Here is a 15,652-nt window from a genome sequence, read left to right as displayed (position 1 = left end):
GAGGGTTCAATTCATTCTCTCACCCAATCCGTTGGTCTGGGGGTGATAGGCAGTGGTGAACTGGAGAGAATTGCCAAACTTCCTACACAGAGATCTCCAATATTTGATGGTAAATTGGGATCCTTGATCCAAGAGGATGTATTTGGGAAGGCCGTGTAGCTGGAAGACGTGGTGAACGAACACTCTGGCTAGCTGGGGAGCAGATGGGAGAGCAGGCAGGGCAACAAAATGAGCCATTTTTGAAAAGTGATCTACTATCACCCAGATGGTAGTGTTGTCCTTGGATGGAGGGAGGTCTATGATAAAGTCGGTTGAGACGTGGGTCCAGGGTTCCTTAGGAGCAACCTCCATGGGCGACCATTGGGGTGCTTCTGTCCGGTGCAGGTATGACAAAATTTGACATAGGTTTGGACGTCCTTTTTCATGGTGGACCACAAATAGTATCTTTGGAGGAGTGCCAAAGTCCATGATTGACCGGGATGGCCAGTGATCCATGAGACATGGGCTCAATGGAGGATCCTGTTCCAGAGTCAGAGGGAAACCAAAGTCTTCCCCTGTGTGACCGATAAGGTGGTGGTCAAGAGGATTCTGGCAGGTTCGATGACATGTCGAGGAGGCTCAAGTTTGTCGTCGATGTCGAAGAGGTGAGAAAGAGCGTCGGCTCATATGTTTTTTCAGGCCGGCCGGTAGCGAAGCATGAAATTGAACCTTGTGAAGGAAAGGGCCCAACATGCTTGTCACGGGTTAAGGCATTGAGCCCTATGCAAATATTCTAAATTCTTATGGTCAGTGTAGATAGTGATTTGGTGTTCGGCTCCTTCCAACCATGGGTGCCATTCTTCAAAAGGCATCTTGATGGCTAGCAACTCTTTATCACCGATGGTGTAGTTCCGTTGTGCCAGGGAGAATTGTCGTGGAAAGAAGGAGCAGGGATGGAGTGTGTAAATGGATGAGTACTGGCTTAGAACAGATCCTACCCCTTCAGAGGAATGACTACTTTGATGATGAAGGGCCATCTGGGGTTAGGATGGTGAAGGCACAGTTCATGGAGAAATACAGTTTTCAGGTTGAAAAAGGCCGTAACTGTCTCAGGCGACCATTGTCGGGGGTTGGCCCCTTTACGGGTAAAGGCAGTAAGTGGAGACACCAATGTGAAGTAGTTCTGCATAAAGGATCTGTAGTAATTTGCAAATCCTAAGAACCATTGTAGAGGATGGAGTCCAATATGCTGGGGCCAATTTTGGATGGCTTTGAGCTTCTCAGGGTCCATGTTACATCCATGATTGGAGATGATATACCCTAGAAATGGAAGAGCCTTTTGTTCAAAAACGCATTTGTCGAGTTTCACAAACAGTTGGTTCTCACAAAGGCATTGGAGTACCTGGGATAAGTCCCTATGATGGGCTTGCAGAGACCAGGAGAATATCAAAATATCATCTAGATAGATGACGACAGACTGGTATAATAAATCTTGGAAGATTTCATTCATAAGATTCTGGAAGACGGCCGGGGTATTACAAAGTCCGAAGGGCATGACTAGATATTCATAGTGTCCATCTCTGGTGATGAAGGCCATCTTCCACTTATCACCTTCCTTGATACGGTCTAGGTTATACGCTCCCCTAAGATCCAGCTTGGTAAAGAGCTGAGCTCCCTGGAGCCGATCAAAGAGCTCATAAATCAAGGGAAGAGGGTAGCGGTCCTTGATAGTGATAGCGTTGAGGCTGCAGTAATCAATGCAGGGACAGAGTGTTCCATCCTTTTTGCCCACAAAAAAGATCCCCGCTCTAGCTGGAGAGGTGGACCGGCAAATGAAGCCTCTATTCAGGTTTTCTTAGATATAGTTAGACATGGCCTGGATCTCCAATGGAGAGAGAAGGTAGATGCACCTGCGAGGTGGCTCAGCGCCGGGTAACAAATTTATTGCGCAGTCGAATGACCAGTGAGGAGGCAGGACCTCAGCCCCTGACTTGGAGAACACATCAGTAAATGAGGCATACTGTGGTGACAACCCGGCGGGAAGCGTGGTCATGGCCAGGTATCATCCCGGAGAGACCTGGTCCAAGCAGGTGTCTTGACAAGTAGGATCCCAGGGGGCCAGCTGCAGTGTCTCCCAATCAAATTAGGGGAATGTGCTTGAAGCCAGGGAAGTCCTAGCATGATGGGGTGTATGGCCCGATCAAGAACATAGAAGGTCAAATATTCCTTATGGAGCACCCCTATGCTGACTAGGATAGGTACGGTGACATGAGTGACTCGACCCAGTAAAGGCTCGCCCTGGATGGAAGAGAGCACTAGTGGGACTGGGGAGTGATGAAGTAGAAGTCGGAGCTGTTCCACCAAGCTCTTCATAATGAAGTTGCCCCCGGCTCCTGAGTCCACCAGGGCCAGGGTGTGGAAGTCGAGGGATTCCTTCTCCAAAGAAACTGGTAATGTTAATGGAGGAGTGGGTGATGCAAGGCCTAGGAAGAGTCCCCCTTCAGAACCTAGGCCCGGAAGTTTCCCAGCCACACAGGGCATGATGCTAGAATGTGTCTGGACCCACCGCAGTAGAGGCAAAGGGCAGCTTACCGGCGGCTGAGGCATTCCTGAGGAGATAACTTGCCCGGCCCAATTGCATGGGTTCTTGAGGTGGGGTCTCCAGGGAACTTGAATCTACTTCAGAGAAGGTGAACGCCGTGGGCGTCTAAAGCTGGTGGACGATTTCCTTGAGTATTGAACCTCTTGGGTGCACTCTTGGAGATGCCTGTCAATGCGCCCGGTCAGCTCTATTAAGGCATCTAAGGACTCTGATAGCTCACGGGCTGCTAACTCTTCCTTGATACTCTTCTGTAAAAGCACTAGTACCTCTTCTAAGTACTTAATAAGCACTAGCCCTGATTCCGCGATGGTATTATGTTCTTAGTTTACTGCCCTCTTAGGCCTTTCTTTCCAGCTGCTTAAGCTTCCAAGTTTACTCTCCTTGTTGCATGTAACTTTGATTCTTCTGTTTATATAAAAGTTGTTTTCTGTTACAGTTTTCCCAGTTTGATGTAAACCGATCTGATATGGTCATTTAACCATGAAGGTCGGTATAGAAAAGTGCTAAATAAATAAATAAAAAATAAATTGATTCTAGAGCTTAAACCTTCCAGGAAGATGCCTCTCAGGCAATTAGTGTCCCAGTGGAGCTCGGAGGACAAGGTCCGGGAACCCTGGCACAGGTGAAGAAAAGTAGCTCCAGAGGCAGCCTGACGAGTGGGGTCTTTAAACCCAGTACGAAAAAGAGTCACAAAACCTTTCAAGTCTCGTAGGACAGGGTCAGCACGTTCCCACAGGGGGGACGCCCAGGCCAGAGCCTTCCCCTCAAGAAGGGACAGGATATAAGTAGTTTTCGTAATGTCTTCCAGAAAGAGGGCTGGTTGTAGGTAAAAGTGCATGCTGCATTGGTTAATGAATCCCCTACAAGACCGTAGAACCCCCGCAAAGCGGGGAGGAGCCAGTACGATTACTGGGCGGTTACCTGGAATCAAAACCGAGGCAGCTGGCATCGGTGGCAAGATGGGATTCATGGGACTGGCAGAATCCAACCATTGATTCAGATTTTCAACCGCTGAGGTGAGAGAGTCCAGGACCTTCTGTTGCTCCAGGATTTTTTGAGCAATGCCTGAAATGGCTTGGAGTGCCGAGGCCTCTGCCGGGTCCATGGATTTGGCAATCTGTTCTGTAGCCAGAGGAGAGTGTGGACCCCTTGCCTGAGGGGGAGTTGGCACTACCTGCGAGGGTGAACCCGCACAGATCCCCACCATCGGGAGGCAAGGCTGAACTGAAGCAAGTGCTAGCTGGAGCTTCACCAATACCAACCCCATTCCCCATGGGTTGAGCCTTTGGGTGCATAGGGCTGGTTGGTCTTAGGTGGGCCCTTGTGAAGATGATGGAATAGTCGAAGTTCAGTCTGAGATCGGAAGCCAAAGAGTTGCCAATAGCCAGTCCAGAGTCCGAAGCCAGAGAATCACTGATAGCCAGTCCAAGTCAGAAGCTCGAGAATCACCAATATCCAATCCAAGTCCGAAGCCAGAAAGTCACCGAAATCCAATCCAAGTCAGAAGCCAGAAGATCCGTCTGCAGAACCAAGGGAAGGAGCAGGACCAGCAACAGGACTTGGAAGGCAGAAACAGGACTCAGAAGGCAGGAACCGGACTCGGAAGGCAGGAACAGGAAACAGGACACCAATGCAGCTCAGAAGACACCACGGAGAGAAGCAGACTTGTTTCCAAGTCATTGAAGAGTCAGAGAGGCAGGCCTAAATAGGCCTGGGTCGATGATGTCATCAGGGAGAGGTCCCGGAAATTCCTGCTGCTGGTCCTTTAAGGATCTGAAGGAGGCATGACTGAGCGCCTAAGGAGGCCCAGACTGGGTGCAGGCTGCAGACGGCATCAGGCCACTGCCCGACAATGCAATGGAGGACCCGGAAGTCTTCCCCATAGCCGCGGAGCACGGCGCAAAGCTAGCGGCAGAAGCTGTGGACACGGAGGAGGTAGGACGCCTGAGGGGAATGTGTTACCCTGCCGCCGGATGGCCTCCAACGCTTGTTCCGGCGCCGGAAACAGAGGTGAGGGGGGCCAGCTGCGGCCACCCACAGCTGGAGCTCCTAACAGATAGTGAGCTGAGTGAATAAGTATTTCCTATGGTTTGTTTAATATGTACCTTATTTCCTTCTCAATGTGGTATGCCATAGTATAAAATGATCTGGCTGGATTAACATAGCAGCTACATTGAATGGGTAGCACCCTAGTGCAGATGCACAGGGACTGCCTGTAATGGAGCACCTGTGCACCCAGCAGAGAGGTGAAAGATGGCCCATGCTGAGACACATGGGCCATCTTTCACCCAGTCTGGAAGGATGCATTCTATGGTGGTGGTGATGGAGAGTGGAGAGAAAGTGGAGGTGGTCCAGACTCCATTGCCTTTTTGGCAATTAAATTGGACTCCTTACTCATGGTTTCAAGACTCTCTCCAGAAAAGCTAGCCAAGTTGTCTGAATCAGTATCCATGATCATATGTAACAAGATGATAATGCTGAGACACATGGGCTCATTAATCAGAAGCCTGACTTTCACAGTGTGAGTCTTACTTATGGGTAGGATCTTTTATATCACCTGATCAGGACGACTGCAGGCCATTCCTATAAGTATCACCAGCTGTGCATCAACAGGGCTTTCAGGGAGGACATCTCCATATGACAATCCTGTTTTCAAGTTAGCCCTTAGGGCCTCTGATTTCCAGAGTGGATGTGACAGCACTTATTTCACATTGATAGTGGATCATACGCAGCTATTGCTGGCTTATCTAGGGCTACTATATACAGCAAATGGGTTACTGGTACTCCACAGCCTACACATCTTATATCAGAGATGAGGATGGCTCGCCAGTGCAAGCTCAGGGTTAGTGTTAACAATGTGTGTAACCTTACATGCTTCTTCTCATATGCCATCTGGTGACAATAATCACTGTAGATGGTTGGGTACTTTTTCATAGCCCATGCATTGCATGGTAGTAAGCAATCATGGAAGCTTTGGACACAACTTGGTTTTAGTCACCAAAGTGTGGCAAGTGTGATGGAGTGGGAAAGAGAGAATGCATTGGAGCCAGTGTTTGCCCATTTTGCATAGCAGAAGTTGTGAAAGGATTTGCCTTGAACTACTTATCATTCATCTCGAAGGCAATAATCTGGGTAAAATGCAGTGAGTGATGTTGATAACTTCCATTAGGGGTGATCTTAAACTGCTATCTGTGAATGGCCATTACCATGTGACAGTGTATCCATTCCATTGGCCGGCCCCTGTCACATGGTAGGAGCACTGGATGGTCGGCGCCATCTTTAAAGATGGTGCCGGCCATCTTTACTCATCAGCCCCTATTATAGAGTATAGTATAGTAGGGGCTGATGAGTAAAGATGGCCGGCGCCATCTTTAAAGATGGCGCCGGCCATCCAGTGCTCCTACCATGTGACAGGGGCCGGCCAATGGCACGGATACCCTGTCACATGGTAAGGGCAAAGGAGCATCGGCGCCATTTTTTTTTAGAACAGCTGATGCCTGGGAATGGGAAATCTCTCCCCGAGGTCCCCCTGGACCACCAGGTAATTTTAAAAGGTTTTGGGGGGGTCGGGAGGGTGGGGTCGATTTAAAGGGTCGGGTGTTTTTTTTTTTAGCGGTGCGGGCCTCCCTAATAAAAAGGGTCGGGAGGGTGGGGGAGGCTAAGGGAGGTCGATTTAAAGGGTAGGGTGTTTTGTTTTTTTTTATCGGGCCATTGGCGCCATTTTAATTAGTGGCAGCCAAAATGGCGCCGATGGCCCGAGAGTGGGAGATCGCGCCGGGACCCCCCCCCCCCACTGGACCACCAGGTAATTTAACATTTTGGGGGGGTTCGGGAGGGTGGGGGAGGGTAAGGAATTGGTTTTAAAGGGTCGGGGTGGGTTTAGGGGTTGTTTTGGTGTGCCGGTTTTCCCGCCCTCCCCCAAATAATTCCCATGCCCTATTTAACGATACAATACAAATGCCCCTGACGATAAATTGGGGGCATTTGTATTGTATCGTTCACTCTAACGATTTAGGACGATTTTAAAATTATCGTCCCTAGTAACTACTACTCCTTCCTTTCCCCCTCTTTCTGCCTACTGTTAAATGTCAACCGATGTGATGTATAAATGAACTTCGGTATATAAAAGCTTTAAATAAATAAATACAAGTAAATATTAATTCTCACAAAGTTTTTCCACAATAAAAAATATCATGGGGAAACAATTGCAATATTTTTCTGAGGAAGGGCCACATATCATTGGAATACCCCTCCCTCCCATGGTAAAATATTGTGGCAAAATAAATGACCTCCTAAGATTGCTTATGAGTAAGGGGAATATGTAGTTAAAGCAGTATACTGGTAAGCATCGTGGGATGACATCTTGGGCATTCCTCTTCCAGAGTGGGACTGGCCACAAATTGCAATCACTTGTTTATTTGCTTCTGTTCCTCTGCCTTGGATCTTAGTTGTATCTATATGCTGCCACTTCTGTCTTCCACCCTCACTCCTTGCCATACACACTAATACCATAGGTGGTTTATGATTTGATTCCTTCCTTCTATATGCTTCTATGGCCCCTGCTCACATCCCCAAAATCTATCAAGAGATCCTTCAGTAACAGAACCACCTTATTCAGACAACTGATGTGTGATTTATCCCATCCTTAAGATTGGAGGGGACAAAAGTGGGTAGGAACTGTTGATAAGGTGATATTGCTGGGACAAGAAGTTATATCACTAACTCTTAGCAGACAAAATGGAGGGTAAAAAGCCATGATGTGCAGATGAGGCAGACATGAACCCATGTATAAGTTTAGATAACTTTTTAAGCAAGTACTAATTCCACCTGATGAAAAGATGTTGAGCAAGAATCTAATAACAAAAAAGAAAAAAAAAAGGAATGTGGATAAAGATAGTCTCACACAAGAGTACAGAGAAAAACAAAAAAGCTAAGAACCACTTAGGCCGGCTGTTACAGATTTATAGTTTAAGACAATGCTTTCTATTAACTTTCCATGCTAAATAAGGTATGATCACATGACTATCATACTATATAACTTGTATACAACAAAGAAAATATATAAAGTTATGACTCTGGCACATGAGATCAGAAGATGCTATATCTTTAGCCTCTTCTGATTGCACTGCATACAATTACAAGAAAATTGTGTTAATCAGAAGCTAGCAACTCTGTCCTTTACAAGGGCCCTTGAGGCCTGCACAGCCACATCTAACCAGGATGATAAAACTGATCACTGAGAAAAAAGCCAGGCCAGGTGAGATAATTTTTCTCCATCCTAATATCTATGTAATATTTGGCTGGCCATGGAACAGCTCTACAAGCAGCCACACTCACCCCAGAATGTCACAGGACCTCAGCGTGGCAGGGAAGCAGCCATCAGCACCATCATGGCACCACCCCCTAGGCATACATATGTGCCATTTATTGATCTAAGAAGGTCCTGCAGTAGGAACTAGAGGAGCAGAGCTCAGAGATGTCATTTGCATGGCAGGGTATTTAAACTCTTGCTGTGCTCCTAGCTGGCTCCTCACCATCAGGTTGTTCTATTGACCTGCAGTGTGTGATGCTTGACCTGCAGTGTGTGTTGTTGACCTGCAATGTGTGTTGCTTGTCCTTCCTTGCCTTCTGCTCCTTGTCCCACCATGTCTCCTGCTTCTCATATTGCCTTGCCTCCTTCTCTCTGATTGATTCTTGATTCTGGCCTTTGCCTGGATATCTAATCTCCACCTGCCTCAACCTTTGCCTGGTTACTGACTCTACCTGTCCACTCTCTAAGGGACCATCACCTAAGTCCTTCCAGCCCCCAAACCCTAGTGCTCAACCTGCATGGGAAGGGGTTGGCATAAGCAAATTCTAGATACTGTTCTAGTCAAAGCAGGTTGCCTAGTGTTGGTGGAGGTTTAGTTTGTTCGCCAACTGGGTAGCGCCAATCCAACCACAGCAGAAGGGCTCACACACCGTGACAATCTATGGGCAGAGGGTTCCAATATGTTGGTACTACAGTTGAAAATGGCCTAGCCTGTAATCAAATCTGCCTCATTTCTTTGAAACAATTAATAGTCAACACAGTCCCCAACTTGATCTTAATTGATAGATTGGGAGATACCATTTAACTTATCATATGAATAGTCTCAACCCTGACTATGTAGAACCTGAAAATTCAGCATTATGATTTAAAATTGAGCTCAGGTTCTATTGAAAGCCAGTGCAGGGCCTTCAGAACTGGTGCATTAGATTCCCTACATAGACATACTGTCACCACTCAGGCTATTACATTCTAGAAAACCTGTAGTCTGTATGTAAGTCTCTCAGAAAAACCTGTACACAGACCATTATTTAATATCAGTTGTCCCTCAGGATGTGGGGAAGATCCTACAGAGAATCAACCAATCTTTGAGTCCATTAGATCCTGTCCTCCTTTAGATTAATCTGTAACCTGAAGCTAGACCTAAACCCCTGGCTAACTTCCAACTCCTGAACTTCCTTGAGCAATACAACATCCTATTCCTTCACCAGTCTGGCTTGATATCTGTCCTCTTGGCCATCACCAATAGTATCCATCTAAATGCACCCTCCTTGTTTTTCTAGATCTGTTTGCTGCCTTTAACCATCAATCACCAACTCCTGAACCAACACTTAAGAAATATTGGTATTAAAGTCATGGCACTTAAAAGATTTGAATTATTCCTTTCTAACAGAACCCAGTCTGTTGCATAGGCCAATAAAATGTCTCAACCCAGAAATCTCTCCTGAGCAGTGCCTCTAGGCTTCATCCTCTCCCCGATTCTTTTCAATATTTACTTCCATCATATTTGTGACCTCATCCAGTCTTTCAACATTGAATGCCACATTTTTGCTGATGATGTCCAAATATGCATCAAAATGGGGCATGACAAAACTACATTCATTGCAAATCTCAATGATCATCTTACAGCAGTAGCCCATTGGTTTAGCAACCATAAACTCAAGCTAAACTCATCCAAATTGGAAATCTTCTGGCTTAACTGATAGGGTCATTCCCTGTGATAATTACCTTTCATGTCAGGTATCCTGTTACAGGCTATGGAGTCAGTTTGAAGTATAGGGGTTCAGCTCGACCCAAACTTCACAATAGAAACCCATATCTCGAAGGAGGTAAGGAATTCCTTTATGTATCTGCACCACATCTGCCAAGTGTACAACTACCTTATTAAATACAACCTTGCTACAGTAATCCATGCATTTATTGCCAGCCAGTTGATAACTGTAACTCCTTATTTAATGGCATCACACAAAATGGTATGAAGTGTTTCCAGTTACTTTAAGGTACTACCACTAGAATTTTGGTAGGAGCCAAAGCAACAGAGCACATAAAATCAATACTCCACTATCTTCCCTGGCTTCCAAACGATAATAGGATAACTTTCAAAACTCTCTGCTTCGTTTGTAAGTGCATGAATAAAAACGCACCCAAGTTCCTTTCCCAACTTCTCTCCTCCTATATACCAACAAGAGATCTCCACTTCTCCCAACTGAATCTTCACTCATCTCCTCTGGCCTCTGTCAGATTGACATATACCAGATTGCCTGCCTTCAGCTGATATGTACCAGAAATTTAGAACAAGATACCACTACCACTATGACTTGAGCCATGTTACCTTACTTTCAGGAAAAAAGCTAAAGCCAGGTCTTCTCTACTGAGACCACATTTCCCCTCACCTTACTCCCTGTACTGTTGATCATGAACTTGAAGTTATATTCTCTGCTGTGAAATTGACCACCACTGTAAGTTATTTCAAATGCGTTTATTTAAATTAATTGTGATCTGCCTTGAGGCCAGTCTTGGTAAATGTAGAATATCAAAGGCCTAAAATAAATAATGCTTGGATCACTGTTTGAAAGTCTGATCACTCAAAAATTATGCAGGCTCTTCAGCACCTTAATTTTCCAGAATATATTCTGTGTAATTTAGGAAATATGTTTATCCATAGATAGTTCTCAATCTATAAAAATTAAAAAAAATGTAACCACATCAGCTGATTTTGCAACCTCATAGACAACCTAAATCAAATAAAACCAGGCTCAGCAATAGAATCTCAATTCTAAGTACCTAAGTCATTTTTATTTTCAAAAGTAATTTGTTCCTAGAGAACCATTTGAAAATTTCCACAAGTCTGTTATTTAATTGAGAGATTGTTTTTGATCTTTCCTCACCAATTGGAACAACAATTTGAATGCCATCTACATAACATATACTTTCAAACTAAGACATTGAAAATGTCTTCCAAATTGCAAAGAAAAATTAATTAAAAATGGGGATAATGCCGATGTTGCGCGTCCCGGCCACATGGCTGCCGTGACCGGGCCTGCTCACCTCGCGCTGCCCTCGACCAGCTCCAGTCTCACCACTGCTGCCAGCTCCCACCATCCCCGTCAGTCCCCACAGCCTTCTCTGGCTTCTTCCATGCCACAGGCCTCGCAGAGGAACTCCCGTCGAGGCTCCGCAGCGCGCGCCGACATGATCCAATTTAATGGGCCAAGCGCGGGAACACAGATGGGGGTAAGGATTGATGACATCATCGAAAGGCTCTATATATAGCGAGGTCCTATCCCTAGGACCTTGCCTTGGCACCATGGTGTAGTAAGCTTGCCTAATCCTTGTTCCAGTGTTTCCTTGTTCCAGCATCTCCTTGTTCCAATATCTCCTTGTTCCTGTCTCCTACTCAGGTAGTACCTTCTCGGACTGATCTCTGGTACTGACCTCTGCCTGCCTGACCATTCTCTTTTCTGCCACCTGGAACTGACCTCTGCCTGCCTGACCATTCTCTTGTCTGCCGCCTGGAACTAACCACTGCCTGCCTGACCACTCTCTCGTCTGCTGCCTGGAACCAACCCTCGCTTGCCTTGACTTCGCTCGGACTGACCTTGGTATTAACCCCTGCTTTGGCTGACCACTTCTGGACTGATACTCTGGCTCTGACCCTTGCGCTTCACTCAGACACTCTCTTCTGGCCTACTGTAGCTGCCAGACCAAATTGCTTGGAATTCACCCACGGCCTTCACCCGACTAGACCCGCAGGCGCTGCCTGCCTCACCCAGAGTACTTTCATGAAATGTTATCTCCCTGAGGTCTCCGGAGCATCCAGTTCGGGTCTAGTCCATCCTCTCTGCATCAGCTGCGCACCCTTGCTCATGGTGCACACACCCCTCCGCTACCTCTCCGGGAGACCATCTGAGGCCCACCTAAGTCCATGTGGTCTGGGTACCCAAGGGTTAAACCTGTGGAAACCCCGGACTGTTATTGGCGAAGGTCCAGCTAGCCTCTGTCTCCTCGTGTGCTCTGCCTCCTGGTAGCAGGCACTCTCTGGGTCTGACCAGAGGACCGTACCAATCCTGTACCAGGCCAAGGGTTCACCTCCAGTACAACAGCCGATCCTTGCAAGATTCCAAAATAAGGGGACACCAGCCGCAGATCAAGCAGTCCCTCAGGAGAAAAACTGAAGGGAGAGGAACTGAATGACACTAGCAGATTTGGAACTAAAGCAGTTCCCAGGAGGATGTGGGAGAAGGGAGAAGAAGTCAAGGACATTGGCAGATGTGGAAATGGAGCAGTTCCCCAGGAGGAAGGGGAAATAGAGGAGGGGAAATAGAACAGTCCCCCAGGAGGAAGGGGACATCAGCAGCACCCTGTTTCCCCTTTGAGCAAGGGGACCTCAGTGACTGATCAAGCAGTCCCTCAGGAGGGTATGGACCCCAGTAGCAGTTTGAGTAGTCCCCCAGGAATGTGTGAATCCCAGCAGCAGATCAAGCAGTCCTCCAGGAGGAAGGGGATCGCAGAGGCAGGTCCAGAGGCACAGCTGGGTTTTGTTACAATGGTGTGGAACCCAGCAGCATTCCAGGAGTTGAAGTTGGGACCCTCAGGAGGACATGGACCCCAGTAACAAATCAGGAAGCAAAGTAAATTCCCCAGCAGGACATGGACTCCAGCATTGGCACAGATCTTTCAGCGAACTGGAAGTGGCACTGAGAAGATGGCAGCAGTTTAGATACAATGGATCCCCCAGGCCACACTGCCCACAAGACCAGCTGCATCTTTTCACATGGGTGAGACTTGGGATAAAAAAGGGGAGGATAATAATAACACTTGATTAAGTGGGAATGTAATAGGTCCTTTCTATTCTATGTGGTGATATTCTGTGGGGGCCATGAACTCCAAATGTCCAAATATTAAATATTCTTGCTACCTTGTATAAATGTGTATAGTTGTGTGGCCTGAGACTATTAACCATAAGTAGATAAGAATGCTGTTTGACATCTTATTAGAGATGTACATAATCATGTAGAAATGTATATGCTTATATAGACTAATAAACCTGTATATATTTGCAGATACTGTCAGCCCAGTTCACAGTACCATTTGTTTTCCTGGGGTAAAGGGAGGAAAATCCCACCCATTAACATCTTGTTCCATAGGTGGAGGAATCAGGCACCAAGAACATGAGGACCAATGGAGTCTGCCTTGGGGGCCTCTCATAAGGTAGGTCCCAGACCCAGGAATGCATCATGAGGTAAGCAGTCAAGTGGGCATTACATATTTTTTTGCACTGCTGGGATCAAATTAATTAATTTTGATTTTTCTTACTCCAAACAGGACTGGCAGATTGGGGGAAATGGATGCTAAGGATGAATTGGTCTTGAAAAATTGGTTTAGTAGTGAAGGGGTTAACTTGTCCTGGGCTTTATTGGTGAATGGTGTCCCTGAGGATATGGAGTCAGCTGCCATTGAGCAGGACCTAGAAAATCTCCAGGTGTTGGAGCAAGTAAAGGTTAGGGGGAGATTTTATGATGCACAGGGGAAAGTGAAAGTTTTCTGTACTTGCTCTATGGATTTAGATCCTAACAAATCACCCCTTACACTTTTGCTGGGATAAGAGGTATCTGTTCCCTTAGTCACAATGGGGAATAAAATGTCTCTTCCCCTTAACCCCAGTGGGAGAGTGGGTGTTCTATCCCAGCCTTCTGGTAGTTAGCTAGAAAAAATACAGGCCTTATTAAGAAGTGAAAGGAAAACTCTGCAAGATGTAGCAGGGATTCTGCCCCAGGCAGGACAGCCAGCCTATTCCCCTGATACACTGATTGGTACTATGGGAAAGGTGTTAGAGAAGTGCCTACAGCCACATTATGATACCAGCCCATACAAGAGGCTGAGAGTATTCTCAGGAGTTGAGCCCATTTCAATAGGAGAGGAAGAAGATGTCACTAGTTGGTCTTGGCCCTTCAGATGCTACAAGAATGACAATGCACTGAGTTGGAGAAAAAGAAAACCGTGGTAGAGAGTTTGTGTGCCCCTGCCCTTGATGCAGTAATGTCTCTGACCCTTTCCAAGCCTGATGCTACTGCCCAGGATTGCTTGGATATTTTAGTAGACATGTATGGTAGTACAGAAGACAAAGAACATTGCTTTATCCACTTCAAAACTACCACGCAGAGACCTGGGGAAAAGATCTCTCAATATTCATCCTGTCTAGAGCGTGTCCTACTAAAAGCTGTGAAGAAGGGGGCAATCATAGCACAATCATAGCACAATCATAGCACAAGACATGGACAGGGCTAGAATTGAACAGGTAGTCATAGGGACCTTATATTCATTAGTGACTGTGATCAAAATTTTGTTAGCAGAAAAGAGGAGGGACCCTCCTCCCTTTGCTATTGTAATGAGGGGGATCAGGGAAGAGGAAGACTAAGAGGTTATAAGGAACTCTCTATGTCACACCAACAGAGAGGGACCCCACCTCAAATTGGAAGGGAGAACTGTACCTCCAGGATCATCCAAAAACCCCTGCTATGTTTCAGAATTCACAGGAACATAGGAATGGGGAATGGCACCATAAACCCACCTTCACCCCAGAGAAGAAGTACCAAACTAGAATCCATGAGTTAGAATCAAGGCTGAAAGCCCTTCAGACCAGACTATACTCTTTAATGAGGGATGATCTCCCCAGAACAGCCCAGATAATTCAGAAAATATGTGCTCACATCTGGAAGAAACACTAAGCATTCTGGTGTGTGTCACAGGTTTGGGAAGCCCAGGCTCTATAAGAGAGAATGTAGGTTCCCTCTGGCCACACTGGGAGGGGTGGGGACCTCCCAAAATCAGAGGAGCTATGAGAGATCCAGAGAAGGAGAGCAAATATATGTTGATAGTGCTCAGTCACCCCAAAACCCATCCAATTGGGCAGGAGGCCATAGGGGTTAGTGGGACCCAAAACAACTGTTCCAATCTAAATTGAAGGTGTGGGCCACACAGGCCTTATTGGATAGTGGGTCCTAGGTCTCCTTTGTATATCAGAGCTTCAGTGATGTTAGGTTGTCATATATCCCATTTTAATACTTGTGGGGGTTCAGTTAGAGAAAGCAGCTGCAGAGTATATTTTCCACACTCTGGTAGGGCCTCCTAGCCTTGCCCAAAGGAATGTTCTTTTAGAAGAGATACTTCACTGTGCACTCCCTGCCAGAGGGTCCTTCTTATTATTTACACTGAGACAGATTTTAAGCTTGATACCCTTTTGGGTCAAGGAGCTCTCTTCAGGGGACCAAAGATCTGTGATCCTACTCTACTCTCTATGTAGGCAAGCGCCAGTGATGGATCCTGCTGAGAGAGATAGTTAAGATAAAGAATATATCCAGATTAAAATTTTAAATATTTTTTTCAAATTACAGAGTGGTGGGGAGGTTTTTCGACACCCCCCTCCCCCCCTCCCCCCATTACCCACTAGGAAGTGGCAGGATTAGTGGCCTGGTCCCCAGATTTCTCCACAGGAGAAATCACCTGAAGTAACAGCTGAGGAATAAAGTAACAGCACAACTAAAGGAAGGAAGGGCAAGAGAAGGAGATCCCATATGGGTTTCGATCTAAGGAATCAGGTCAGACTGGGTATTCATCGGAAAGAAGACCTCTAAACGTAAGATTTTTGCAGTTAAAAGGGAATCTCTCACTAGGATTTCACGAGACAGCCGCAAGAAGACTATGCACATTTAAAACCACCATGGGCTCTACCCTGAGGTCAATAATAAGGGCACATACCTACA

Source organism: Rhinatrema bivittatum, chromosome 2, assembly GCF_901001135.1.
Source record: "Rhinatrema bivittatum chromosome 2, aRhiBiv1.1, whole genome shotgun sequence".
NCBI lineage: Eukaryota > Metazoa > Chordata > Amphibia > Gymnophiona > Rhinatrematidae > Rhinatrema > Rhinatrema bivittatum.
The sequence above is the reverse complement of the archived record's forward strand: the minus strand, read 5'-3'. Positions refer to the sequence as shown.